The sequence below is a fragment of the Schistocerca nitens genome, chromosome 8 (assembly GCF_023898315.1).
Source record: "Schistocerca nitens isolate TAMUIC-IGC-003100 chromosome 8, iqSchNite1.1, whole genome shotgun sequence".
NCBI lineage: Eukaryota > Metazoa > Arthropoda > Insecta > Orthoptera > Acrididae > Schistocerca > Schistocerca nitens.
Genome location: NC_064621.1, coordinates 623,211,734 through 623,239,553, shown reverse-complemented (window position 1 = coordinate 623,239,553; position 27,820 = coordinate 623,211,734).

The following is a 27,820-nucleotide window of genomic DNA, read 5'->3' as shown; positions in this document are numbered from 1 at the left end:
GCCTGTGTGTAGGGTTCACATTGAAGAGTTATTGCTAACAAATATTCATACATTGATGCTAGAGACTTCCAACCATCTTTTTTTGCATGCTGATATTACACTTACTATTCGCACTGCCTTGTAACATCAGTACTAGTAGCATCGTCTCCATAAAATTTCATATCTGCTCAGTGTCCACACACTCCCTGTGTTCAGAGCTGAAGAAGTTTCACATGTGATATATGGAGTGCAGCATCCTGTTTGTGTTGTTGATGACTGGGTGATGGCAAGAGGAATGAGGAAGTGAGACCCATTGCTGGCACACTTCATAATTGACACCAAGAGCTCCTATGACTGCGACAGTAGGCAGGTAAGGAGAGAGCAAGTGCAAAGTGTGTTGTTACCTGATCTCCCCCCACCTCCCTATCACATCATTTGCTGTTGCCAGATTTCTGACAAAGTTAAATTTCCCTGTGTACAAAATGCACAGCCGGGCGGGACTGACACTCGTCCGCAGTGCATGTCGCAACAATCACGGCACCGGAATGACAGGGTTAATGAAACACCCACAAAAGTTAAATGTCATTCATCTTTCATTATTAGCTAGACTAATTAATATTTCATTGCATTCGTGGGTAATGGTCGAAGAAAGGTAGGGAGCCACTGTTCTAGAACAAAGGACGAGGTCCCTTTCCCCTTCAGGTCCAGGTCTGTCTGTTAGATGAAGGATCCCAGTTTCAGCCTGAAGATATTTTTCACCCTACTACAGGTTGTAACCCTTTCAGTGAAATGAAAACCACTTAATGCATTTTCTCCCAGGAATTCCTAATGCTACACACACACACACACACACACACACACACACACACACACTGCTTCTCCTAGCTCCAATTCCCCTAAATAAAGTCGGAAGTCCACTTTTTCCTTAAATCCACTTGTGCTATGCTTAAACAAATTAACTCCACTGTTCTGATTGTTACCCTAACTTTGGATCTCATTTTTCCTATGTTTAAGTCCACTTGCACTATGTTTAAACAAACTGCCACCACTACTAGGAGGGAAATTCAAAAAATCTAATCATCCTAAATATAAAATGGTGAGAAATCCACTTGCCTTAAGTGCTGTGGTGACAAATGCAAGAGGTGCCAACAGCAACCTGTGCAACAGGGAAATTCATACCAACCAGCTTACTAACAGATCAACAGAGGGCAACACTAGCAGCCGTGTTAATAGCAGCTCCAAAGTATGTGCGCAGCCCCGAACAGCATGCGCAGGCCGAACTATTTCCTGCTTCCACCGATGTTAAGTTTGAGTGACTTAAAAGCAGTTTTACTCCATGAGAAGACTATTTAGGCCTACAGCACGATTACAGTCAGCTGTTCCAGCACAGTCAGCTGCGCTGGGGAGATTTCATCTGGACAATGTGTTACCATGCTCAACTCTTCTGCTCTTTGCTGTCACCGTGAAGTGGGACTGGCCAAATGGGATGTTGCTATGTGGAGAGGCCTTGGTATTCTGCTGTGCTACATATCCTACTCTAAGAAAGTGTCAGGCTTAGTGACAATATTACAAAATTCACTCGTACAGACTTTAAAGGGATTCAGCCTGTTACTGTTACTTTTTGGAACACAGATTATTTGAGTATTCACTCAGTCAAGAAAGTTTTTGTTTTTAATCTTCAGAAGTTAGTTGTTGTGTTCATCCAAATCCTGTGAGCTTATTTCTTGGGTTGCAAATAAAACTGTTTAACTTGTATACTGGGTGCACATTTTGTGTGATATAACTGAAGGATGAGACATATCACTAAGTTTAAAGTTTACCTCAAGTTTACTCTAAGCATGCATCTGGACAAGCTCTTCAAATTACCCGCCAGCCTTTCTCCTGAAGAAATGAGCAGTGGAAGTGCGACCTCTTGCTTTCTCCACTCAAAATAACGAAAGCTATAATACTGTTTTCTCTATGCGGGAACTCCAACACATGCTCTCTTCCTCTCGCTCTTCTGCCCCAGGACCAGATGTCATCCACATCCAAACGTTGCTGCGTTTATCATACTGTAGTCTGCATTACCTCTTTCACCTTTATAATTGAATTTGGACCAACAGTACCTTTCCCAGAAGATGGCGGGAAGCTATTGTCATTCCTGTTCCAAAACCTGAAAAAGACAAACATTTCCCCTCTATCTATCGCCCCATATCTTTCATGAGTAGTGTATGTAAGGTTTTGGAGCATATGATGGATTGCCATTTAGGCTGGTGGCTGGAGTCCCAAAACCTTTTAACACCTGCCCAATGTGGTTTCCGAAAGCATCGTACTGCAGTTGACCATCTTGTTGTTCTCTACACTTACATCATGAACAATTTTATCAGGAAACACCAAACGGTACCAATAGTTTTTGATCTGGAGAGGGCATACAATACCTGTTTGAGGACAGGCATCCTCTGCACACTGTTCTCTTGGGGCTTTCAAGGTCGGCTACCCGTTTTTATTCATGAATTTATGACAGAGTGCACATTTAAGGTGCGTATGAACACCACTCTCTCCCATACTTTCTCCCAAGAAAACCGGGTGCCCCAGGGCTCCGTGTTAAGTGTTATACTGTTTGCCATGACCATAAATCCAATTATGGATTGTCTCTTTCCCAGTGTTTTGGGGTCCCTCTTGCTTGGTGATTTTGCGAACAGCTACAGCTCTCAACAGACCAGCCTTCTTGAATGACATCTTCAAGGATGTCTCGATCGCCTCCTCTCATGGATCATTGAAACTGGCTTCTGCTTTCTCTCAGTGAGACCATCTGTATAAATTTTTGGCATCATGCAGAGTTTCCTCCACCTTCCCTACATCTAAGCACTACAGACCTTCCATTTGTGGATGTCACTGAATTCTTGGGCCTTATGTTTGACAGAAAACTGTGCTGGTCTTCCCACATTCCATATCTTTCATCTCATCTGTGATCCCTCAACACCCTCAGTGTTCTAAGTGGTGCCTCCTGATGAGTGGACCGAGTGGTCCTCCATCACCTATATCGCACCTTTATGCACTCAAAATTGGACAATGGAAGCATGGTTTACTCTTTCGCATAGCCATGTATTCTTCGGCGTCTCATCTCTGTCCACCACCATGGATTGTGTTTAATGTCTGGAGCTTTTTACATCAGCCCCATGGAGAGCCTATATGCTGAGACTGCTGAACCACCACTGTCCAATTGGCGAGCTGTCCTACTGAGTCGTTATGCTAGTCATGAATCTTCTATGCCTGCTCATCTGACCCATGCCCTTTTTCTTGACACCTCCTTGGATTTAGGGTATGCAGGCTGCCCTTCCTCTCCACTACCACTGGGAGTCCACTTCCATCAACCTTACCTTCCACTTTTCAGCTACCCAAGGATAGTACCTCCCCTATAGTTTATCGTTGGGCATTTGCTGCTCTATGCGCACAAATGGAGGATGCCACATTTATTTACACTCATGGCTCAAAAAACACATTTGGTGTTTGGAGTGCCTATATTGTTGGCAACATCCATAATAGATTTCGGCTTCCTAACCAGTCTTTGGTTTTTATTGCGGAGCTTTATGCTGTTCTCCAGGCTGTCCAATACATCCATCACTGAAAGTGGCTACAGTATATTATATGCTCGGATTCACTCAGCTCTTTCCTGAATCTCCAAGCTGTTTATCCCGTCCACCCTCTGGTCCACCAGATTCAGGTCTGCCTCCACTTGCTCCACTTGGGGGGGGGGGGGGGGGGGGCGTCTTTGTGGCATTACTCCAGATCCTAGGGCATGTTGGAATCTGTCGAAACGAGGCGGCTGATATAGAAGCCAAGGCTGCAGTCTCTCTTTTTCGGTCCGCTGTTTGCATGGTTCCCTTAGCCGATCTACAGAGCATTTTATGTTGTCATGTTGCTCTTTTATGGCACACAAATTGGTCTATGCAATAAATGATGGGATGTAAAACCTCTTCCCTGTGCTTGGACCTATTCCTCCTGGTCTCATCATTGGGAGGAAGTAATTTTAACTAGACTCCAGATAGGGCACTGTCTTTTTAGCCATCGACATCTTTTAAGTGCGACCCCCCCCCCCCCCCACTTTGTCCCCACTGCTGTCAACTGTGACGGTGAGTCACCTTTTACTTCAGTGTCCCTATTTTAATCCGCTACATGCCCGGTTACAGCTGTTGCCTGATGTATCTTCCCTTTCAGCAGATGTTGTTGTTGTTGTTGTGCTCTTCAGTCCTGAGACTGGTTTGATGCAGCTCTCCATGCTACTCTATCCTGTGCAAGCTTCTTCATCTCCCAGTACCTACTGCAACCTACATCCTTCTGAATCTGCTTAGTGTATTCATCTCTTGGTCTCCCTCTACGATTTTTACTCTCCACGCTGCCCTCCAATGCTAAATTTGTGATCCCTTGATGCCTCAAAACATGTCCTACTAACCGATCCCTTCTTCTAGTCAAGTTGTACCACAAACTTCTCTTCTCCCCAATCCTATTCAATACCTCCTCATTAGTTACGTGATCTACCCACCTTATCTTCAGCATTCTTCTGTAGCACCACATTTCGAAAGCTTCTATTCTCTTCTTGTCCAAACTGGTTATCGTCCATGTTTCACTTCCATACATGGCTACACTCCATACAAATACTTTCAGAAACGACTTCCTGACACTTAAATCTATACTCGATGTTAACAAATTTCTCTTCTTCAGGAACGATTTCCTTGCCATTGCCAGTCTACATTTTATATCCCCTCTACTTCGACCATCATCAGTTATTTTACTCCCTAAATAGCAAAACTCCTTTACTACTTTAAGTGTCTCCTTTCCTAATCTAATCCCCTCAGCATCACCCGATTTAATTTGACTACATTCCATTATCCTCGTTTTGCTTTTGTTGATGTTCATCTTATATCCTCCTTTCAAGACACTGTCAATTCCGTTCAACTGCTCTTCCAAGTCCTTTGCTGTCTCTGACAGAATTACAATGTCATCGGCAAACCTCAAAGTTTTTACTTCTTCTCCATGAATTTTAATACCTACTCCGAATTTTTCTTTTGTTTCCTTTACTGCTTGCTCAATATACAGATTGAATAACATCGGGGAGAGGCTACAACCCTGTCTCACTCCTTTCCCAACCACTGCTTCCCTTTCATGCCCCTCGACTCTTATAACTGCCATCTGGTTTCTGTACAAATTGTAAATATCCTTTCGCTCCCTGTATTTTACCCCTGCCACCTTCAGAATTTGAAAGAGAGTATTCCAGTTAACGTTGTCAAAAGCTTTCTCTAAGTCTACAAATGCTAGAAACGTAGCTTTGCCTTTTCTTAATCTTTCTTCTAAGATAAGTCGTAAGGTTAGTATTGCCTCACGTGTTCCAACATTTCTACAGAATCCAAACTGATCTTCCCCGAGGTCCGCTTCTACCAGTTTTTCCATTCGTCTGTAAAGAATTCGCGTTAGTATTTTGCAGCTGTGACTTATTAAACTGATAGTTCGGTAATTTTCACATCTGTCAACACCTGCTTTCTTTGGGATTGGAATTATTATATTCTTCTTGAAGTCTGTGGGTATTTCACCTGTCTCATACATCTTGCTCACCAGATGGTAGAGTTTTGTCATGACTGGCTCTCCCAAGGCCATCAGTAGTTCTAATGGAATGTTGTCTACTCCCGGGGCCTTGTTTCGACTCAGGTCTTTCAGTGCTCTGTCAAACTCTTCACGCAGTATCTTATCTCCCATTTCATCTTCATCTACATCTTCTTCCATTTCCATAATACTGTCCTCAAGTACATCGCCCTTGTATAAACCCTCTATATACTCCTTCCACCTTTCTGCCTTCCCTTCTTTGCTTAGAACTGGGTTGCCATCTGAGCTCTTGATATTCATACAAGTGGTTCTCTTCTCTCCAAAGGTCTCTTTAATTTTCCTGTAGGCAGTAGCTATCTTACCCCTAGTGAGACAAGCTTCTACATCCTTACATTTGTCCTCTAGCCATCCCTGCTTAGCCATTTTGCACTTTCTGTCCATCTCATTTTTGAGACGTTTGTATTCCCTTATGCCTGCTTCATTTACTGCATTTTTATATTTTCTCCTTTCATCAATTAAATTCAATATTTCTTCTGTTACCCAAGGATTTCTATTAGCCCTCGTCTTTTTACCTACTTGATCCTCTGCTGCCTTCACTACTTCATCCCTCAGAGCTACCCATTCTTCTTCTACTGTATTTCTTTCCCCCATTCCTGTCAATTGTTCCCTTATGCTCTCCCTGAAACTCTGTACAATCTCTGGTTCTTTCAGTTTATCCAGGTACCATCTCCTCAAATTCCCACCTTTTTGCAGTTTCTTCAGTTTTAATCTACAGTTCATAACCAATAGATTGTGGTCAGAGTCTACATCAGCCCCTGGAAATGTCTTACAATTTAAAAGCTGATGCCTAAATCTCTGTCTTACCATTATATAATCTATCTGAGACCTTCCAGTATCTCCTGGCTTCTTCCATGTATACAACCTTCTTCCATGATTCTTGAACCAAGTGTTAGCTATGATTTAAGTTATGCTCTGTGCAAAATTCTACAAGGCGGCTTCCTCTTTCATTTCTTCCCCCCAATCCATATTCACCTACTATGTTTCCTTCTCTCCCTTTTCCTACCGACGAATTCCATTCACCCATGACTATTAAATTTTCGTCTCCCTTCACTACCTGAATAATTTCTTTTATCTCGTCATACATTTCATCAATTTCTTCATCATCTGCAGAGCTAGTTGGCATATAAACTTGTACTACTGTAGTAGGCATGGGCTTTGTGTCTATCTTGGCCACAATAAACGCACTATGCTGTTTGTAGTAGCTAACCCGCACTCCTATTTTTTATTCATTATTAAACCTACTCCTGCATTACCCCTATTTGATTTTGTATTTATAACCCTGTAATCACCTGACCAAAAGTCTTGTTCCTCCTGCCACCGAACTTCACTAATTCCCACTATATCTAACTTTAACCTATCCATTTCCCTTTTTAAATTTTCTAACCTACCTGCAGATGACGCTCAGCCAATTGCATTGTTGAGTTTATCAGTGTCAGTGAGATGACATCGGTCATTTGAAGCTCTTTTTTTGGGGACAACAACACCCCCCCCCCCCTACAATAGTACTTTTCTAAGATTTCCTCCTGTTTTTAGTTTCCCTCCTTTTTGAGTTTTGCTCCAATTGCTGCTGATTTAACATTTGGTTTTTTACCCTTCCCTCAGCCCCATAGAATGGGCACTTATGACCATAGCTGTTTTGCACCATAAAAAAAAAAAAAAAAAAAAAAAAAAAAACCACCCGGAAGCAGCAGCAGTGCTGGCAGCCAGACCCTGAGCACTAGCAACTGTGCCTGTGTCGGCTGCAGACCATCAAGAGCGACAGACGCAGCAGCACCATCAATGTCTGCCTCACCACCGCCTTGACCAGCACCACTGTCACCGACACCTGGACCACCACCAGTATGGGGTCTCTGTAGTATTAGTGGCAAGCAGCAGCCCCTGTGCCCATTCTGACAGTGAATGTACATTCAGGTGTGTCACAGAGAATTACCATTTTCTGTCATTCAAAGTGCACATGGAGGCCAAACCTTACTCACCTGCATCCATACTATGGTCAAGTATCAGGATCCGATCCTTTTCACGAATGGGTAGCTGCCAATCCTGGAAAGGGAACTTTCCGAGCTCTTAAATGATCTGTGTTCTCCTGCCATGAAGTGCAATGCTACAATATGCTGCGATTTGTGGAGGTATGTACTGTCTGTGCAACTAAATGAAGGCAGTTTGTTTGTTGCCATACGCGTTTTGCTTCTTTTATTATGGGAAGCATCATCAGTGGCCTGAAATACATGTTTCTTTTTATACACACAATACATGTATTATGTGATAGATATAATATGCTGCTATACTACATTTTGTCATGTTTTTCTCTTGCTTTTTAGGATAGAAGCAACTTTTGTAGCACAAGTTGCATATTGTGAATGTATCGTTCAATGTTACTTACAATTTTCAGTGCTGTTAACACATGCATGTGGTCTTGGAGATGCGTTTGTTAGTCTTCAAACTCCAGATGGATGATTTTGGCGTTCTTTCATCCACATTTGTCACATCGCATGTTTCACTTTCATTTTCCATTTGGTGATCAACATATGTATGTTCTTTGGTGTGTAGTGTTGCCAACTGTTGTTGTGTGTTTGTCTGTCTTTTGTTTCTGTTGTGTTTGATGTTTTTCATTTGTTGTGTGTGTGTATTTTGCTGTGTGCAACTGGTTATGTTTTTTTAATAAATATTAGTTCGTGTGTCTGTGTGTTGTGGTGGCTCAGTGTAATGTTAAGCGTTTTCGTGAACTTACTTGTTTAAGAATGCCGGTTCTGCTTTCTTGCAGCATCGATGTCTTCTGCTAGCACCGGACACTTCTCTGAAGATTTCACTGCTAGGAAGGGGAAATTTTCACTCTCCCTCTTCTTATTTAAAAAATATGCTACCCTTGGAATATCATTTAATGCAGCAGAACATACTGTATTTATTTCTACTTTGTACAAAAAAAACAACTAAATTTTATGATGTAAGTCCACACATTACCGGGCACCCAGAATCAGTTAATTACACATTTTTTTAACACAATTAATGCATAAGCTTTTATCTTTGCTGACTATCCACATCCAGTCCACGTACTCCCAACAGCAGTTCAACGTCTACTAAACAGTCCCTATTTCGATTCACTCCATTAGTTTTTCAACTATACAAAGTGACATTACTCTTTGCAGCCGGCCATGGAACTTCCGGGCCATATTTAATTATTCTTGGCAGGTCGCGCTGAACACTTGCCAGCGCCGACGAATTATCTCCCTTCCAGTTTCGCCTGCACAAACAATAAATGGGTGCAGTATCCCATGCTCATCCTTACGCCCTGCTTTAAAGTAACGCGTGTTCGAAACGGCTGGAACACAAGTGTCTCCAGACTTTCGTAAAATTCTGGGGGCACTACACTATCATTTATATAGATTTTGTTGCTGAGTACAGTACCTACTTTTCCATTGCGTCCGCCTGCTTGGTTGGGTGGTAACGCGCATGCCTCCCATGCAGCGGGTTCGGGTTCGATTTCTGGCTGGGTTGGAGATATTCTCCACTCATGAACCTTGTGTTGTGTTGTCCTCATTATCATTTCATCCTTATCACTGGATGAAAGTCGCCCAATGTGGTGTCGACTGAAATAAGAATTGGTCTTGGCAGCCAACCTTCCCCAGATGGGGCCTCCCAGCCAACAATGCCACATGCTCTTTCATTTCATTTTTCCATTGCAATTGCTCTTTGTATGTGAAAGTTTTCTTGCAATGTCAGGAGCTTTTTGTTGTGATTGTTCACTCTGATAACTGTCAAGTCACATTCCATGTTGGGTGATTCACGTCCATGTTTTATCAGGTATTCGGTTAAGGTAGAATGGCTATTTTCATATGTCCAACTTCTTATATGTACTTTATATCTAGTTATAAAGTTCCTGTTTGTCATCCCCAGATATACTGATTTACATTCTTGGCACTCTAGCTCATATGTACCTGCTCCTTGGTATTTATCTGGTTTGTCAGTTGTTTGTAAAAGTGATTGGAGCGTGTTCTTGTTCTTTAAGCTATTTGTAATCCCTGTTTCTTTAGTATATTTGCTATCTTGTGTGTTTTTTGTGTTTTTATATAAGAGTGTACCATTTTTTCTGCTATTCATGTCATGAGTGTTATTGTGTTGTGTTTCTGTGTCTGCTGTAGCGTCTGTAGGTTTGTGTGCTCTCTGCTTGCTTTGATTTTTCTTTAGTTGAGTTTTCATTTTTTGATTGAGTTTTTGTACTATATGGGTGCTGTAACCATTGCTTGTGGCTATGAGTTGTACTGTTTGTAATTATTTTTCATAGTTTTCTTTGCTGAGTGGGATTTTATTTAGTCTGTGTAACATGTGTTGTAGGGCCGCTAATTTTTGATTTTGCAGGTGGTTGGATGAAGCATGTATAATTATGTTCTTGGCTGTTGGCTTTCTGAAGATGTCAGATGTGTGTTTATTGTTCTCTCTCTTTATTGTTATACCTAAGGAATGTATTTGCTTTTGTGTTTCTTTTGCCATGGTAAATTGAATATTTTTATGTATGTTGTTTATATTTGTATGACGTTTATCAATTTTCTCTGTTGGTTCATCTACCATACTGATAATGTGCTCCACATATCTGTACCAGTAAACAATTTTGTACCCTTTCTTTGTGATGACTGTATCTAAGATTATGTTTTCTATGTGATTGATGAATATGTTTGCCAGTGTTCCTCAAATTGGGGATCCCATTGGAAGTCCATCTTCTTGTAAGTAAAATTCCTTTTCAGATTGGAAGTAATTCTGGGATGTGGTTGCTTTGAGGTTTTAGTTATTTCATTGATATTGTCTGCAGGTAGTTTTTTGTGTGTCAGAAAGTTTTCCACATCAATTAGTTTTATTGTGTCTACAGTGGGTATTGATGTGTACATGTTCTCTATGTCAAAAGAGATGAGTGATGCTGTTTGTGGGATGTGTAAATATTTTATTTGTGTTTTTCACTGTTCTGCTGTTTTCTGGCTTCTGAGTGTTTGTGCATTTGGTTTCTTCTGTGTGATGAGTTGTTTTTGTTAATCTGTAAGTAAGTGTCTGATGTCTCTTACTTTGGTTTTTATGTATGTCTGGAAGCATGCTGTTGGATCAGATTTTAGTTTTGTGATATTGTTAGAAGAGATGAAATCTTTAGTTATTTCTTTATATTGTTCTTTATTGATCAGTACTGTACTGTTTCCTTTATCAGCTCTTGTGACTATGATGTTGTTGGCTTGTAGTTTTTCTTTTAATTTCTTAGTGGTGTTTTTTTCTGTTTGAAATTTACTGTTTTGCTCTTTCTTTCATTGACAATATTTATAGTGTTATTTTCTTTTTTCTCTTCCTCTGTCAGGATCTTTTCTGTTTCTATAATCAAGTTTGGCTTTTTAGTGGTTTCCTATTTTTGTTCTGATGTTGCGTTTGAGTCCTTTCTCTAATGACTGTGTTTCTTTCTCCGTTAATTCTATATCTGTGAGATATATTAATTTCGGATGAAATTTATGGTGATGGGCGTGTTGCACTTTACCATGCTTTACTTTATGGTTAATTTTGTTAGTGAATGTTTTGATTTTTCGTTTGTGTTTGCTCTGCGTGAAAAATCAGAACACTCACTAACAAAATTAACCATAAAGACAGCATGATGAAGTGCAACACACCCATCACCACAAATTTCACCCAAAATTAATAAATCTCACAGATACAGATTCAACAGTGAAAGAAACACAGCCATTAGAGAAAGGTATTGTGGCTATTATGTGTCGTAGGGCAGTAGTAACACACTTTAGATGTGGAATATACATTTATTTAGCACAGAAGTAAGTGAATGCAACATGGCAGTACAAACGTAGTGCACTGAGAGAACATAGAGAAAGATAAATCAAAGATAATTGAGTCCAAAGACATGGCACTTTATGCCAGATTCGCTACAGAGCCCCCCCCCCCCCCCCTTTTCCCCTCACCGGCAGTGCAGTGCCAACCCCCGCCCGCCTCCCCCATGGTATTTTTACTGGAGAGGGCATTGGTAAGTGCCAATTGGACGGAGGCAGCCTGAGGGATATGGTCTCGATAAAAGTTTACCATACCCAGAAAATGACGGAGTTAGGCATAATCTTCAGAAAGAGGCAGTCGAGAATGATTTCAACATGAGAATCCGTTGGTCAAAGGCCGTTGACCTAAGAATGTAACTGATATAGAACAGAGTTGATATTTATCGTGGTTGATCACCACACCATTGGCCATGAGAGCCGAACAAACTGCCTCAAGGTGAAACTGGTGCTGCTCAGCAGAAGGAGGAAAAAATCAGAATGTCATCCAAATAAGAAAAAGTGAAAGGCAGAGGTAGAAAAATGGAATCAATGAACCTTTGCCACATCTGCATAGCATTTTTCAAGCTGTAAGGCATGTAACAATTTTCAAATATGCTGAAGGGTGTGATAATGGCCATCTTCGGAATATCCGTCAGGTGCATACGAATTTAGTGATACGCCTTCGAACAGCCTAAGACAGAGAAGTTCGAGCCATGCAGTAATTGCATGAAGTCCTGGATATGAGGAATGGGATACCTATCGATAATTGTCTGAGCATTAAGGGACCTGTAGTCCCCACACATGCCTAAGGAACGGCCCTTCTTAGGAACAAGATGGGGATAGGTGAAGACCAGTTGCTGTCTGATGGTCGGAGCACACCGGAAGCCAATGAATCCTGAATGATATCTTTCACGCAGAAGTTTGGAAGCGTTAAAACACCTAGGTTTATAATGTTCAGGTAGGCCGTCTGTGGTCTAGATTCTATGGCAAGTGCCATTGCTGGTGGCAGATATTTGTGAAGGGTGTCAGGTGGGCAGAGGGGGGGAGGGGGGGGAAGGTGGGGCTGGTGCGACAACGATTCACTGACCTTGTCGGGCCGGGACAGCATGGGCAGGGTGTCGACAGCAGATGACGATGGAGGGCGTGACGCGGCAGCCAAGTGATTTGGGGAATCCCGAAAAGCGAGAACATGAATGTCCTGTAGATTCACCTGCGACAACACGGACATGGCAGCAGATGGAGGGAAACTCAACACAGGAGCAATGTAGTGCAAAGACACAGTAGATGCGAGTGATGGTTCCATATGTTGCAGCTCTTTAGACAGGCTGTGAATCATACTCCGTGTGTGTGCTAATTCAGCAGAGGCACCGACACTGCGAGTGCATAATGCCTTGTTATGTGTGCGGAGCTCATCGATTTGTGTACACACATCTGATAAATCAGAGAGTCATGCAGTAATACGCTCGAGCAGAGATGCACATGTGGAAAGTGTAGCCAAGGAGCGGAGAGTGGAGTTGTGCTGAACTAGTTTCAACACAGAATGGGAGAATCAGATGCATGGCAGAGTGTGGCGGCCTGTAGGTCTGGCAAAAGTTCGTAATGGTATAGGAAGTCCAACCCGATCACATATTCATTCACGTCAGCAATGTGGAAAGTCCAAAGGAAGGTGGCGACTGGTTATAGGCGAAGTGACATCTTGATAGAGCCAAGGACGACGACAGAAGAGTGACTTGTAGCGATCAAACTGAGGTTAGCAGAAGAAAGCATGTTTCCTGTGTGCTTGTCTGGGATAACGATGACATTGGCGCCAGTGTCGTCAAGAAAGCGAGTGCCCGATGACAAGTCCATGATGTAGAGGTGTGGCATGGCTGGAGCAAGTTGTGTGGCATTGGAGGGTAGGCACCGTGAAGGATCGTGGCAGGACGTGGCACCTAAATGTGCTGGCTGGAATCGTTTGGGTACGTGCAAGGCACATGACAGTTGCAAGTGGCGTCCCCATAAGTGGCATAGCTTGGAAGCGAGGTGGTGTGGAGTGGGGGGGGGGGGACAGAGCTGACTGCATCGTTGCTTGAGACCACTTGGGCTGCTGCTCGGGCAGCATCGGCTGCTGAAGGGAGGCCACAGGCAGTACCTCGTGTAGGGCACTAGGTGACAGCTCCTGACAGGCCACTGAGGTGCTGTGGCGAGCACGCTGGTCTCTGCCAGCAGAGCACATAACCAAAGGTGCAGGCATGCCAATTAATGGCAACAGGGATGTCATCCATGGCAGGCGGTGTCGGTGACAAATGATAGCGTAGGTGCGGTCGGCCATGCATACGCGAAACTCGAGAGGTTTGGCGTCAAGAGATAGTAGGTGAAGTGGTAGGTCCAATGGCTGTTTAGCCATCCACAAAGTCCAAAGCATGGTGTCCGGTAGTGCTTGATCATCAATTAATGCACAAAGGCGCCACCATCATGAATAATGTGGTGGATAGCCTCCACTGGTGGGCAAGAAACGTGTTTTATGAGCAATGTTTTCACCATTAAACGCTTATGCGGGCCGAGTGGTGAGAGGAGCAGATCACTGATGAGGTCTAGATGAGCATGGAGGTGGCTAAACAAAATGTGCGTCCTCATCTGAAATCCCATGGATATCCAGTAGGTGATCCAGCAATGTGAATCAAGTCTTAGGGTTGTCCTTATGCAATGCAGGCAGCTTAGGAAATGTGCCAGGTAACACATGTTGATGCGGTACTGGTAGGTGAAGATCTGTGTGAGAGGTGCAGGAATCTCCCAACACTGGACTGCAGTAGTGGTGGACAGTGTGTCACCTGAGGTCTGCGTGGGGGGGGGGGGGGGGGCAGCCACAAGCAGCACGTGATGTGGAGTGAGCAGGTGCAACCAACGGCACAATGTCTCCCAAATGCAGGTCCGAGGGTGAATGTGGCGCAGGTGTAACGCCCGGTGCTGTTGCAACAGCAGATGGAAGGCAGTCATGGTGCAGCCATTGGGGGCTGATCTGGTAACTAGCACAGGCCAAACAGCCGGTGCCATTACAAAAGTGGGTGGAAGGCATTTGTGGCATGGTGTGATCATGGAGTGATGGTCACAGAAACTGGTGTGGTCAAGGTGACTGGTGTGCATGGGGGGGGGGGGGGGGAAGGGGGGGGGAGGGTATGACATTAGGTATGCAAGAATGTGCTACCCCAGGCATTGGAATGTTCAAATTACAATTCTCAAATTTCATTGGCACTTCAAACCAAATTGAAGGAGACTGCATAGCTGCGGGGGGGGGGGGGGGGGGGGGGGGGGGAACCACAATGTTCTTCACTGGATTATCGTTCACATTGTCACTAAGCGGTGTGCACTGTCCATGTCGGAGCCGTTGCTATGTAGTTGCACTTGACAGTGGCCATACTGAGCTGGTTAAGGCTATGGCTAAGTGTAGGTAATTGTTCACTTTTAACCAAACACACATTAGTCACACTTTTGTAAATATGCAAGCACAGATAATAGGATGCAAGGCACTAGCACAGAAAGACATTGGCAGATCCATTATTCCGAAGACAATGTGGGCTGGCACATGAAGTCCATTAATGACAAAAAGAAACACAAAATAATTCGCAAACACACAACGACAATGATGCAGTCACCACTGCAGCTATTACATGTCATAGGGCAGTAATAACACCCTTTAGATGTAGAATATATGTTTATTTAGCAAAGACATAAATGAATACAACATGGAAGTACAAAAACTGTGCTCCAAGAGAACATAGACAAAGATAAGTCAAAGATGATCAAATTCAAAGATGCAGCACTTTATGCCAGAGGCACCACAGGCTCAGACACAACCTCAGTACAAAATTAGATAACCACTACATAGAAAACTTGATTGTAGAAACAGAAAAGATCTTGACAGAGAAAGATAAAAAAGAAAATAACACTATAAACATTGGACTAACCAAGAACTAGTGAAGAAATAAATAAATTACATAATCACCATGTCAAAGAAAGAGCGAAACATGTGGCAGTTCCACCTGCTTCTATTTCTTCATTTGTTGTCCTCAGTGTTGAAATACTGGCTGAAAAATGGGTTGTGTGGATTCTAACACAACTACTTTAAATGATGTAGCCAAAATATGCACAGTTAGGTTTTACAGTACTTTAATTTCACTGTTCACAACCTCCTAATAATACACAGTTATATGGCCAGTGCACTAATGTTTAACTTTCAATAAGCCTCATTAATAGTTAGCAGGTGAAACTCCACATACAGCTACAATAGTTTCTTGTTGAACATCTTTGAGCAGTAAAACCTAACCACAAAGTTCACAGTTATTGAAGAATTATCACGTACGTGTGGAGCAGGCACTGTCACTGTTCTCACACACAGCCTAATTGTTTAACACTGGTTCAACAGTTAATTTGAAGCATTGTTGTTCTAAGCACAGGCTACTCATCTGAAAATCAGCCGTGGACTGACTGTCTCATGACCAAAAATTGGCCCCTTATATATCATCACAATAATAGGTACTAAAATTACACATTGCTTGAAGTTTAATTTACAAAATTTACAATTAAAACTTAACTCATTAAATTAACTGAATACATTGACAAATTGCATCTTTTTAGCAGTTTCTTCTACTACAAGACTTAACCTGAATTATTTGTTTAAATCATGAAGGTAACAAATATAGTTATGCAAACAATACTTTTGACAAATCTGTTAATTACTTTGGAATTAATGAAGGGCTGGTTTTGCTAACATGTTTTTGAATAGAGCTAAATAGATACTTTAAGATTACTAGAACTTAGTTTCCCAAAAGTTTACAATTATTACAGAATCTATACTTGTTTACATGTCAACAGTAGAATTTAAGTTATGAAACAAACACTGATTTCACCATATAACAAATGATACTAACTAGGAATACTCAAAATAAATTAGAAAATCAATTACATACATCAAATTAAGCACAAAATTAGATATGGTGCTATTTACTTTAAAACTGAGGACAATCTTTCTCTTTCATGGAAATGCAGGTTATATGCATGTATTTTAATGATAATTAGTTAAAAGTAACAAAACAAATTTAAAAGAAGGAGATGGCAAAACAAGAGGGGAATTAAAATTATCCCAGCTTGCTTCGTCATAAACAGTAAACTTCAAACAGAAAGAAACAAAACTAAGAAATTAAAAGAAAAACTACAAGATAAAAACATCATAGTCACAAGAGCTGATAAAGGGAACTGTACAGTACTGATCAGTAAAGAACAATATATAGAAAAAACTAAAGATTTCATTTCTTTGAACAATATTACAAAACTAAAATCTGATCCAACTGCATGCTTCCAGACGTACATAAAAAACAACCTCATAGACATCAGATACATACATACAGATGAACGAAAACAACACATCACACAGAAGAAACCAAAAGCATGAACACTCCTTCCAATGGGATTCCCAATTTCAGGAACTCTGGCAAACATATTCATCAACCACATAGAAAACACAATCTTTGATACAGTCATCACAAAGAAAGTGTGGCACCGATGAGGTCGACACCAGCATCGATATGGGTTCGTCTTTGGATTCTGAGCATCGTCTTTGGACTCTGAGCATTGTCTTTGGGCTGTTCCACCATGTTCAGTTCTTTGTGAGCCTTGCATGTGTTTCGGTGAATAAAAGAACTGCTGCTAAATGGGTGTTGTTTCGTGTAACCAACCCGAACGTTTACCTCACTGGTGACCCCGAGTTGTAACGTCTTCCATTTTTGCCATTTTACTGTGTCCGCGACCTCCGCGTCGTTTTTTTTTTTTTTTTTGCGTGTATTACATCAACAAAGCATTTGAACAATAACTTCGGCCCAGTGCCAACGCTGGATTTTGTGATCGACATGCATCATGTTGCGGGCGATGTACACCTGCCAGGACTGCAACACGATGCCTCTCACTCGATGATTCCGCCAATTTCACCAGATGTTTTCAAGCCTGCAACAATAAGTGAGGTTAGGAGTATGCATGACTCCGACTATCAAATGCCTTTGTTCCCGCCACATGTGCCCTCCCTCATCGACTGTGCAGTTACCTCTTACAGATCTCCACGCAGTGCGGGACCAATGCCGATTTCTGCAAATGCTTCATCGGACAACCTACTTACCACTAAGACAATGATTTGCCAAGCCGAAACCTGTGCAGTACCACACGGATACCTGCCACGTGGTCGGAACTGCTTCGTCCACAGGTCAACCTTCTCAGCATCCTACCACGCCCGCGTCTGCCTCGGTTCAGCATCACCACATGCCTTCCTACTTTGGTACCTTGTCCTGCAACAGGAACAATAACTTGTTATCTGTGCCTGACCCTCACCTCCATCCCACTGCTATGCCTCAGTGTTTTGTGCCACAACATTCACCTTATCGGCACACCGTTTCGAGTGGAGTGACTATGAACAGTGAACATTCACACATTCCGTCCCACGTTCGACATCATTTCCCACACTGTGCTTCTGGACAGCCCGCACATCCGCAGCTTCCCTGCAACACAGGTGGCCGCGGCTGTGATCATACGTCGAGCTTTCCGCGGACTAACACGTGTTCTCAAACTTTGAACTTTTTCTCACCTGTCACCCCCGCACCGGCTCCAGTCGAGCTTTCACTACAGTTCTAGGCACATCTCGGTGCCTCATCAACGTCGGCCTTCCGCATCGTGACGGATCATGCTCAACCACAATGTGACACCATCACACTGCCACCTGAACAGCCGTCGTTACCACAGCCCCTGGAGGCACACTCTCCTGGAATACTACAGCAACAACAGCTCGATTCAGGCAGCGCCCCGACAAACTCAACTCAACATGTTCTTCCGAACATTCTACAACGTTTACTGATGCAACCGCCGTTTAATCCCGACAGAGCAACAACCAGGTTCAAAATTGTGGACGAAATGTTCGACCATTACAAACTCGATGAGTCAACCAGGTTTCTGTGCCTCATCACCCACCTGAACAACAAGGAGGACGGACTTGATTGCTGACCTAGTCGACACCCCAGACTCATCTACCCGGTACACTCTAGCCAAAAAGACAGTTCTACATCGGCTTGCATGCTCAACTGAGGCAGTAATATGGCAAGTGCTCCATGTCGAGCAACTAGGCAACGACGAACTTTCCCAGCTCTGGAGACGGTTACGTGCCCTGGTCAGTGCCGATCTATTCTCTGACACAGCTCTCCTCGCCATCTGGTCAGATAAACTATCTCCTCACATCCGCTTTGCTCTGGCTCAAAGGTCTCCACCTGTTGAGCATAGAATGACAATTGCTGACAAGCTACACGATGCATCACTGCTCCATTTCGCCAGCCACTGCCTACCTGACAAGTCTCAGGGTCAGGCTCATCGCCCTGCGGCCGGGGCCGTACTGTGCCGACCGTTCTGTTCGCCCCAGGAAGCAGTAAACAAGCAACTGGGAAGTTACCGGCTCCACCCACGGTCACACCCCCTCCTGCAACCGAACCTGCTGCAGCCACCGAACCTCGGCGACCGCCACTGGCAACGAACATTCCGCAGGAAAAGCAACCGCATTACCCGTACTGTTACTTCCACACAAGGTTTGGTGAGGTGGCACGGAACTGCAGACCATCCTGCTACTTCCCAAACGCCAATCGCAGGTAGGTCCAGGTGCTGCCTCCTGTGCACAACGTGACAGGCACCCCCCAGTGCTCCATTCTGCCCGGGAAGGATCGGATAACTGCGGACGAATTTACATCTTTACATTAAAGACATTTCGTCGAGACACCTATCCTAGTGGACACAGGCACCGATGTTTCACTGCTGCCTATGTCCTTAGTGTCGTCGAACATCTGCCCTCATCATACTTCACTGCAAGCCATGAATTCAACTAAACTACAATGCTCAGGTTCAACTTACCACAACATCTCACTCTCCGCAAACTGCAAACTCGAGTGGACTTTTTTAGTGTGCGAAATTGATGAACCTATACTAGGCATTTACTTCTTACGACACCACAAACTCTCACTGGACCTAGTGTGAAACACCTTGTTTCATCATCTGTCCAAGACTCACTTCCCCCGTGCTCTGTCGAGCAACACCCCCCGTGACACATCGGTCCAGGCTCATCTCATCCGTACATGCTTGTCTCTGTCAACGACGTTAAAAGAAACCAAGCACAAATGCCTTGTCGAGCTTGATGACGTCGCTCGCCTATGCAAGGAAAACTTCGAGCTCTCCCTCTGGCTCCATGAAACACAGCTCCAGCTCTCCGATGCAGCAAAGGAATTACAGACACTAGAGCAAGGACAAAGCACGGTCAGTAAGTGTGCCGAATCTGCTTGCAGTCCCAGCAATCGAGCCTCCATGTGTTTACCTCCTGCTACCCCTCGCAACTGTGCCATCAAGACTGCCATAACATGTACTGGCATTTATGCAGGGCCACACCCTCCTAACGCGACAGCGTTTGACACTCGGCCGGACACAAGTGCGCATGCGCGACAAGTGCCACGTGTTCCCAAACTGACAGCTCCTACCCTGCTCCTCGCGGACAGCACCTCAAACTATGCAACTTTGGCTCCTGCACACTGCTGTGCGACTGCCACTGACAACACAAACATTGCACTCGTGCCAAGCATTCCGCCCACGACCGTGCTGCCACAGGCCGCACCCTTGGACAATGGACTCACTAACGACTCACGAGCTCTACCGAGCTCACCCGACCACGGTGCCACTGCTTCGGGCCGGCGGCCATCTTGTCACGTTGACTCCTGGGACACTTTGCTGCCTCGGCTCTTGTCGGGTCCGCCGAGTGGCTCCGAATACCACAACAACGCCTCGCCTGCCCTGCCCGCCACACATTGTAAACAAACCGCCTCCCGTGCTGCTGGCAACATTTCTGTCGTCACCAATGGCACGGTTCACAAGCTTCGCCTCATGCCAGGTCCCCCTTCTCCAGCAAACCACATCGACTTTGTCCCAAGCGCCTCTCTGGCCTTAAAAATCAGATTTCTGAACTACTAAGCTCCAGCGTCATTGAATTCTCTTCCAATAGCTGGTCTACGCCCATACATATGACACCCAAGAAAGACGGATCCTGGCGCATGTGCAGAGACTACTGTCGACTAAACGCACGAACAATTACGGACACCTACCCCATACCCAACATTGCCGACTTTACCAGTTCCCTCGCGGGTGCGACCTAAAATTCTGCTTTGCATATGTTGGTGACATTCTTCTGTTAAGCTCCTCCATCAAGGACAACATTTGACATGTGCAAACTGTTATGATCACTCTCGCGGCAGCAGGCATCGAGACCAACCAGGACAAATTGCAGCTACATCAACCCGCTGTCACTTTTCTTGGTTTTCGGGTCTCTGCCGATGGCATTTCACCACCCCCTGAGAAAGTACAAACAATACTAAACCTACCCAGACCTTCGTCATTCAAAGAGCTCCTGTGCTTTCTGGGGACGATTAATTATTATCGCCGACATCTACCTCGGGCTGCGGAGATTCAGGCTCCACTGACGGACGCCTTGGCAGGCACCGACACTTCTGGATCTCGGCCCGTTCCATGGACCGCTGCTATGAATGACTTTTCACTGCCCTCAAAAATCTCCTTGCCAAAGCCTGCACCATCACACATCCTCATCCCAATGCGCAGCTTTTCATCACCACAGACGCAAGTGATACTGCCATCGGCACTGTCCTTAGCAAGACAATCGACGGCCAAACTTGGCCTCTGCAGTTCTTCTCGCGCAAGCTCACCATTGCACAACGGAAATATTCCGCAATTGACGGGGAGTAGCTTACGGTCTACAAAGCGATTAAGCATTTTAAGACTGATGTTGAGGGACACCCTTTCTATGTTTTAACGGACCACAAACCCCTGGCTGCAGCCATTACAAACCCGCCAGCTGACCTGCCTCCTTGCCGCTTCAGATACATGGACTTCATATCTCACTTCACCACCGATGTCAGACACATCAAGGGTGCTGACAATATAGTTGCTGATTTCCTTTCACGAATGGACACCATCCATTCGCTGTTAGACCTCTCTGAATTGCCTAACCTCCAAACCGCCAACGAGGAAACACAAAACCTGATTTCAGACTCTACCTCTTCACTACACTTCGTCCGCACCACCTTCCCTGGCATTTCTGGTGAGATCTGGTGCGACAACAGTACGGGCACATTACGCCCCCTCATCCCAACCAAGCTCCGTCGAGCTGTCTTCAACGCATTGCATAATTTAGCCCACCATGGTGTTCGTGAGTCTGCCCACCTTGTAGCGGAGTGCTTTGTGTGGAGAAATGTCAACAAGCAAGGACTGCCAGCAATGGACACACTCCTGTGTCGCATGCCAATGCTGAAAAGTACACAAGCACACTTCACCCCCCCTCGTCGCCTTTTCGATCCATGCTGGGCATTTCCAGCATATTCATTTTGACATTGTCACTCACTCCTAGGAACATACAGTTTCAGGTCCACAACGTTTCTTACACCTAAAGGTCTCTTGGATTTTGGGTAGATCAGGTAGTAAGCATTATCGTGTGGAATGTTCTGTATTATATACGGTCCATTTTTTTCCGATTTTGGCCGTCTAGGGACCGCGTTAAACAACTATTTTTCAATGTACATTTCTCCTATTGCGCTCCTCCTCTTTTCTCTTCTGCCAATATGTCTTCATCCTCTCTCTGTGCTGCTCCCTTCGGTCTTCTGTCCACACTGTTCCTCCAGTTCTTCTCTTCTTCACTTCAAATCCTTCAAAATGTTGAATTTTGTCTCTCATTAAGTCTCTGTTGCTTATATCATCTTCTCCTATACCCATCTCCTCTAAGTCTTCCATTTCATTGTTAGTGTTCATTGCTAAACATTCAGATGCATACAGACACTCTGGCTTAATCACAGTGTTGTAGTGCCTTATTTTTGCGTTAATTGATACTGACTTCTTGTTGTACACATTCTTTGTTAGCTGGAATGCCATTTCCATTTTTCTTGTTCTTGTTTTATTTCCTTCTTTATCTGAAGCATTGGACTGGATGATTTCCCCTAAATATTTGAAATTAGAAACCTTCTTTATCTGGCCATACTTTGTAATCATATTGTTCGGTGCCTCTTTTACATTGGTTAGGTACTCTGTCTTTCCAAAGGAGATTTTCAGTCCTGCTTTTTCTGCTGTTTCATTCAGAATATTGATCTGTTTGACTGCTTCTTCCAAACTTCCTGCCAGAATCTCTAAGTCATCAGCAAAAGCGAGGCAATCTACTTCTAATCCATCCTTTATTCTTCCTAATCAGATTTTTTGTATTCCTTCTTCAGTCGTTTTCTTCCTCCACTCTCTAATAACTTTTTCTAACACACAGTTGAATAGGGTAGGTGACAACCCATCTCCTTGTCTTAATCCTGTTCTGATTTTGAATGGTCTGGATACCTCACCACGGAACTTTACTTTTGCATAGGTATCCGTAAGTGTTTCTTTGACGATTTCGACTGTTTTCTTGTCTGCTCCAAACTCACTAAGGATGTTAACCAAGGTTGTTCTGTCAACGGAGTCGTACGCCTTCTTGAAGTCAACAAACGTGATAAAGATGTCTTTTCCTCTTAATTGTCTATATTTAATAATTAACTTCAAGTTTAAAATTTGCTCCACACAAGATCTTCCCTTCCTAAAGCCTGCTTGGTATTCACCAATTTCTTGATCAAGTTGTTTCTCCAATCTGTTTTGTAGGGCCTTAGATAGAATTTTATACGTTACCGGAAGTAAAGATATCCCTCTGTAGTTATTTGCATCGGTTTTATCCCCTTTCTTGAAGATGGGGTGGATTAATGCAGTTTTCCATTCTTCCGGTATACGTTCCGTTCTCCAAATCTCATTGATTATTCCCAGTAGTTTTTCTTGAGTTGTATTATCCACACTTTTCCACATTTCTGCAATTATCATGTCTTCCCCTGGTGCTTTATTGTTCTTAAGGTTTTTAATGATTTCTCTGATTTCTATGAGGCATGGGGGTTCAGAATTATTGTTTACTGTGTTTGGGGTGTTGGCTGGTAATTTTTCAATAGGTTCCTGACAGTTGAGGAGTTGTTCAAAATATTTTGCTAATATTATTAGCAAAATCCATTATAAATATATTTAAATTTGGAAATTTCATGGTTCAGTTCACTAGATTTTTCGTGGGTTTTTAAAAGAACATAATCCCCAATTTTAAATTTTGAAACTTTCAGATTTTTATCATGTCTTTTAGATCTAGATTCAGCTTTTTGCTTTGCCCTTCTTCTGACCAATTCTTTCTTTTGACTCAACCCCAAGCTTGTACAAGGTGGAAACTCCAGTTTTTCCTCAATTAAACTTTTACTTCTGCTGGCTAACAAAATTTCTTCCGGTGGGAACCCAGTAGTTTCATGATGTACTGTGTTCATGACATTCTCAAAGTCCAATATAAATCTGCCCCAGACTCTAAATCATGCCCCTTCCTGTTTTTTCCACAACGATCTTGGTGGACTGTGACATCGTCTCAAGATACGTTCCTGACCTGTGAACCATTTATATCTGGTGGCTTTCTAGGTTTCTGGATTTCAAAGTCTTTACTTACTTGAACTCTTTGCAAAATAAATACTGAGTCGTCAGGTGGCTCTTTCTTTCTGTGTTCAGTCTCAACATCTGGGTTTTGTTTTAAAACTTCGTCATCAGTAGGTAAAATGTCGCAATTAGCTGTATTCCCATTATTTTCACTAGTACCGAAATACTCGTCATGTGAACTATTGTCCGAATCCGACCATTCTGGATCGCTTTCAGGCTCTAACATAAAAGCTTTTCTGAGACAGGCACTAAGTTCTTCCTCTGTATTTTCGTCAGACTGTGATTTTATCTCAATATCCTCTTTTGGCAAAATGGCCTCATTATCAGCTTCACTCACATCCACTGTTATTTCATATTTAGTATAATCCTCGTGGACTTCAATTACTCTTGCCCCTTTCCCACGGTGCCTTTCGGTAACAGCACGTACTGTTGGCGGATCGTTAACAGAAGTTACTTCCTCGTCAATGCTTAGGATTTCATCCTCCAATTCCTTTCTATCTTTAACCTTCGTCCTATCGGCAGCACGCGTACTTTGCGCGGCGCTATTTACTCTCTCCTCTTTAAATTCGGGCCACGTCACCTTATCGACGTCCCTACTATCTCCTTTTTCACTAATTAACCTCCTTGCCTCATACTGCTTCTTAAAATCCTCCCACTCACATTGCTTGAGGCCCTTGTACAGATCGTCGATCTGCACACACCAATCAGTTACTTCTGCTAATTCATTCTCGCCATTTACTTCATTGCTAACACTGCTAACCGCACCTCTCTTGTATCCACTGTTCCATCTATTATTTCCTTCGCCACGGAATTACCACTCGTAATATATTCACCAGCTCTTACGGCAATGTTCGTACCTAATGCTGCCGCATTGCTAGCAGCTTCTCTCTGAACCGCTCTTCTGCTAGGCTGGGCCGTTGCCCTCTGATGCTCCACTCGCCTGTTAACATGTAGCGCTCTGCGCGGCGAAGATGAGTCATCTGCGCTCGCACCTGACGCTTGTTTCGTAACAACACGTTGTGTCGTTCCACGCCTGTCTCTAAGCTGTCTCATAACTTTACTGTCAGTCCGGTAATGTTTCTTAAATCGGGGCCGGTATGTTCTGTCCGCTTCCGTTTGGCCCGCAACGTTCGCGGAAATCAGTTTCCCGCGTTGTTATTATTTTGCGCGGTGTGCCCTCTACCGCTACCTGGATAACCCCTCTTCCTCTTCCTCTGCCTCTACCTCTCTGTATCACGCTGACACGAAACCCATCGCCGTCATTTCTCTTGTCATTATTACGGTTATTCCTATTACTAAGATTCTGACAATTGGTACGACATTCACGCCAGTGGTCTTCATCTTCGACCCTTTCGAGAAACGCTTGGAAGCTATGATGATTGCTTCCCACATATCTCTTTGAATCTTCTGGAAGCTTTTTATATAGCTCCCATATGATTTCAGAATCGGATCTTCTCCCTCTTAAGTGTGTCAACTTTCGGTACCAATATTCACAGAAATCTTTCAGAGAATTTCTGCCCCTGTTATCATGAAGTTTGGCCATGATAAACTCACGCCACAAATGATCCTGTTTTTGTTCGGACCAGTATTCTTCCGTAAACTTTTGTTTAAATTCTTCGAACGTCATTAGTTCGGTATTCAAGTTAATTCTCCAGCGCTTAGCGTCACCTGCTAAGGCGCTAATTATTACGTTTATCTTATCCTGACCACACAAGTGTTCAGGAAACATCCTCTCGCAATTTTTGATGAAATCTAACGGATGCCATCCGTTATGTTTTTTGGTGGGATCGAAGCGTTCCTCACCTTCCAACAGCTTCGTAAGTGGTGTGCCATTACAGACAACACCAGGCCTATCTTTGATTTTACTCTCGAGATCGAAAATTTTGCCTTGAATTTTCGATGTATTTTGTTCACACTTTTGTACACATCCGGTAACTATTTCGCCTAAATCTCTTTCAGTGTCTGAAACTGCCCTTTTCAACTGTGAGATTCCGTGTTGACATTCGTTTACGATCTCATTTTTAAGACCGAAAACTTTTTCGTCTACTTTTGTTTCAACTAGAGGCTCTACTTTCTCTTGGATGTTGAGAATTTCAACATCAAACCTACTGTTAATGTTGTCAATTTCCCCCTGCATAGTATTCATATTTTTATTAATTGCGTCAATTTCAGACTTCATAGTATTTACTGCAGAACTTAAATTACCCACTTTTTGTTCTACCTGTTCTATTTGTTTACTAATTTTAATTCCTTGTTCTTCGACCTGTGCTTTAAGCTGACCAACGTGTGTTTTAAGCTGATCATTCTGTGTTTTGAGCTGATTACTTTGTGTTTTAAGCTGCTCGTCAACGTGTGTTTTAAGCTGATTATTCTGTGTTTTGAGCTGCTCGGCATCGTGTGTTTTGAGCTGCTCACTCTGTCCTGCAATTTGTTTGGTTAATTGTTCAAATAAATCGTAAATGCTTAAAATTTTCACGCTGTTTTGTTCTACGAAATCGGTGTGTTCCGATCCTACATTAAAATTTTCTTTCAGTTCTTTCTTTATCTGTGGTGAATCAAACATCTCAGTGGATTCGTTCACATACCCACTATCATCTACAAAGTCATCCTCTACTTCCTGTTTTATTCCTTGCTGTGTTCTAGGTAATCTCGACATTTCAATCTGTTCGTTAACATGTTCGTGGTATTGTATGTACGCCTATTGTCTACCGCTAACGCCGTCTGTTATCTGGCCGCGTAAACTCCTGCCATTGCCATGTGCATCTTTCATTACGCTCGGCACATCTACTGTGTCTACGTTCCTGTCCATACTGAATGCAAATTACACCTCTCCACCGTACTTGACGTTCACTGTTATTTACTTTACTAAATATTATTGCAATTCGTGCCACTGAACATCCACTGTTCGGTATTCACGTTAATTTGTGACCGAAAACAACTGCATGTCCTGTCACGGTCGCCACTTGTAAAGTGTGCGTGAGGCACACGATACTCTTTAAAGCCTGTACTATGGTAAATGAGTGGGGTTTACCTTACGAGACAGGTTTTTGTATAGATATTGACCGCGTGTACCTGAATGGAGGCAAATCAGACTTACACCCACTCTGTAATAACAATGGTACGTCAAGTAAATCCGAAATGCAACTACACATCAGGACGGACAAAAAGCAACACAGCAGATGCTACCAATTTGTTAATAATACGGTCGCCAACCTAATTAGGCATTAACTGAGTTTCTTCTCTGTACAAGTTGAAGTACATTCATGCAAAACAACACGTAGTAACACTGCATAATATAGTAAATTTTAGAACTAGAAAATCTATTGAACTGATAGTTTCACTTTCTGTACTGATATGGAAAAACCATGAATACATAACACTACACTATAATGTATACTACCAAACTTTGTACTGTCTATTGATCTGATTAAAATCAGGCATAGGTTACCCTAGAAATAGTAACTTCGAGCCACAAACATAATGTCAATTTTAATAAAGATAAAACACTGATAAATTTTGGCTTTTATATTGACATTAACTTTTGCTGGTCAAATCAATTTAGAACACTTCAGAATGCAAATGAATAAAAAAAGAAAGGGGGGGTGACCCTGAAACTGTTATGATCACTGTATATAGAAAAAACAGGATTACTGAAATCATTATGCACTCAAGATTTCCAATATATGAGTTACTACTCTTTTTATCTTATTTCCTACTCATTTAAATACCATTATATCTGTCTCGAAATAATTAAACTTCATTACTAAATCAATATTAAAGTTATCTTCCAACTTTGTCAGACCTTCGTTATTCATTTACTGGTTCATTAACAAAACAGTTCTTTA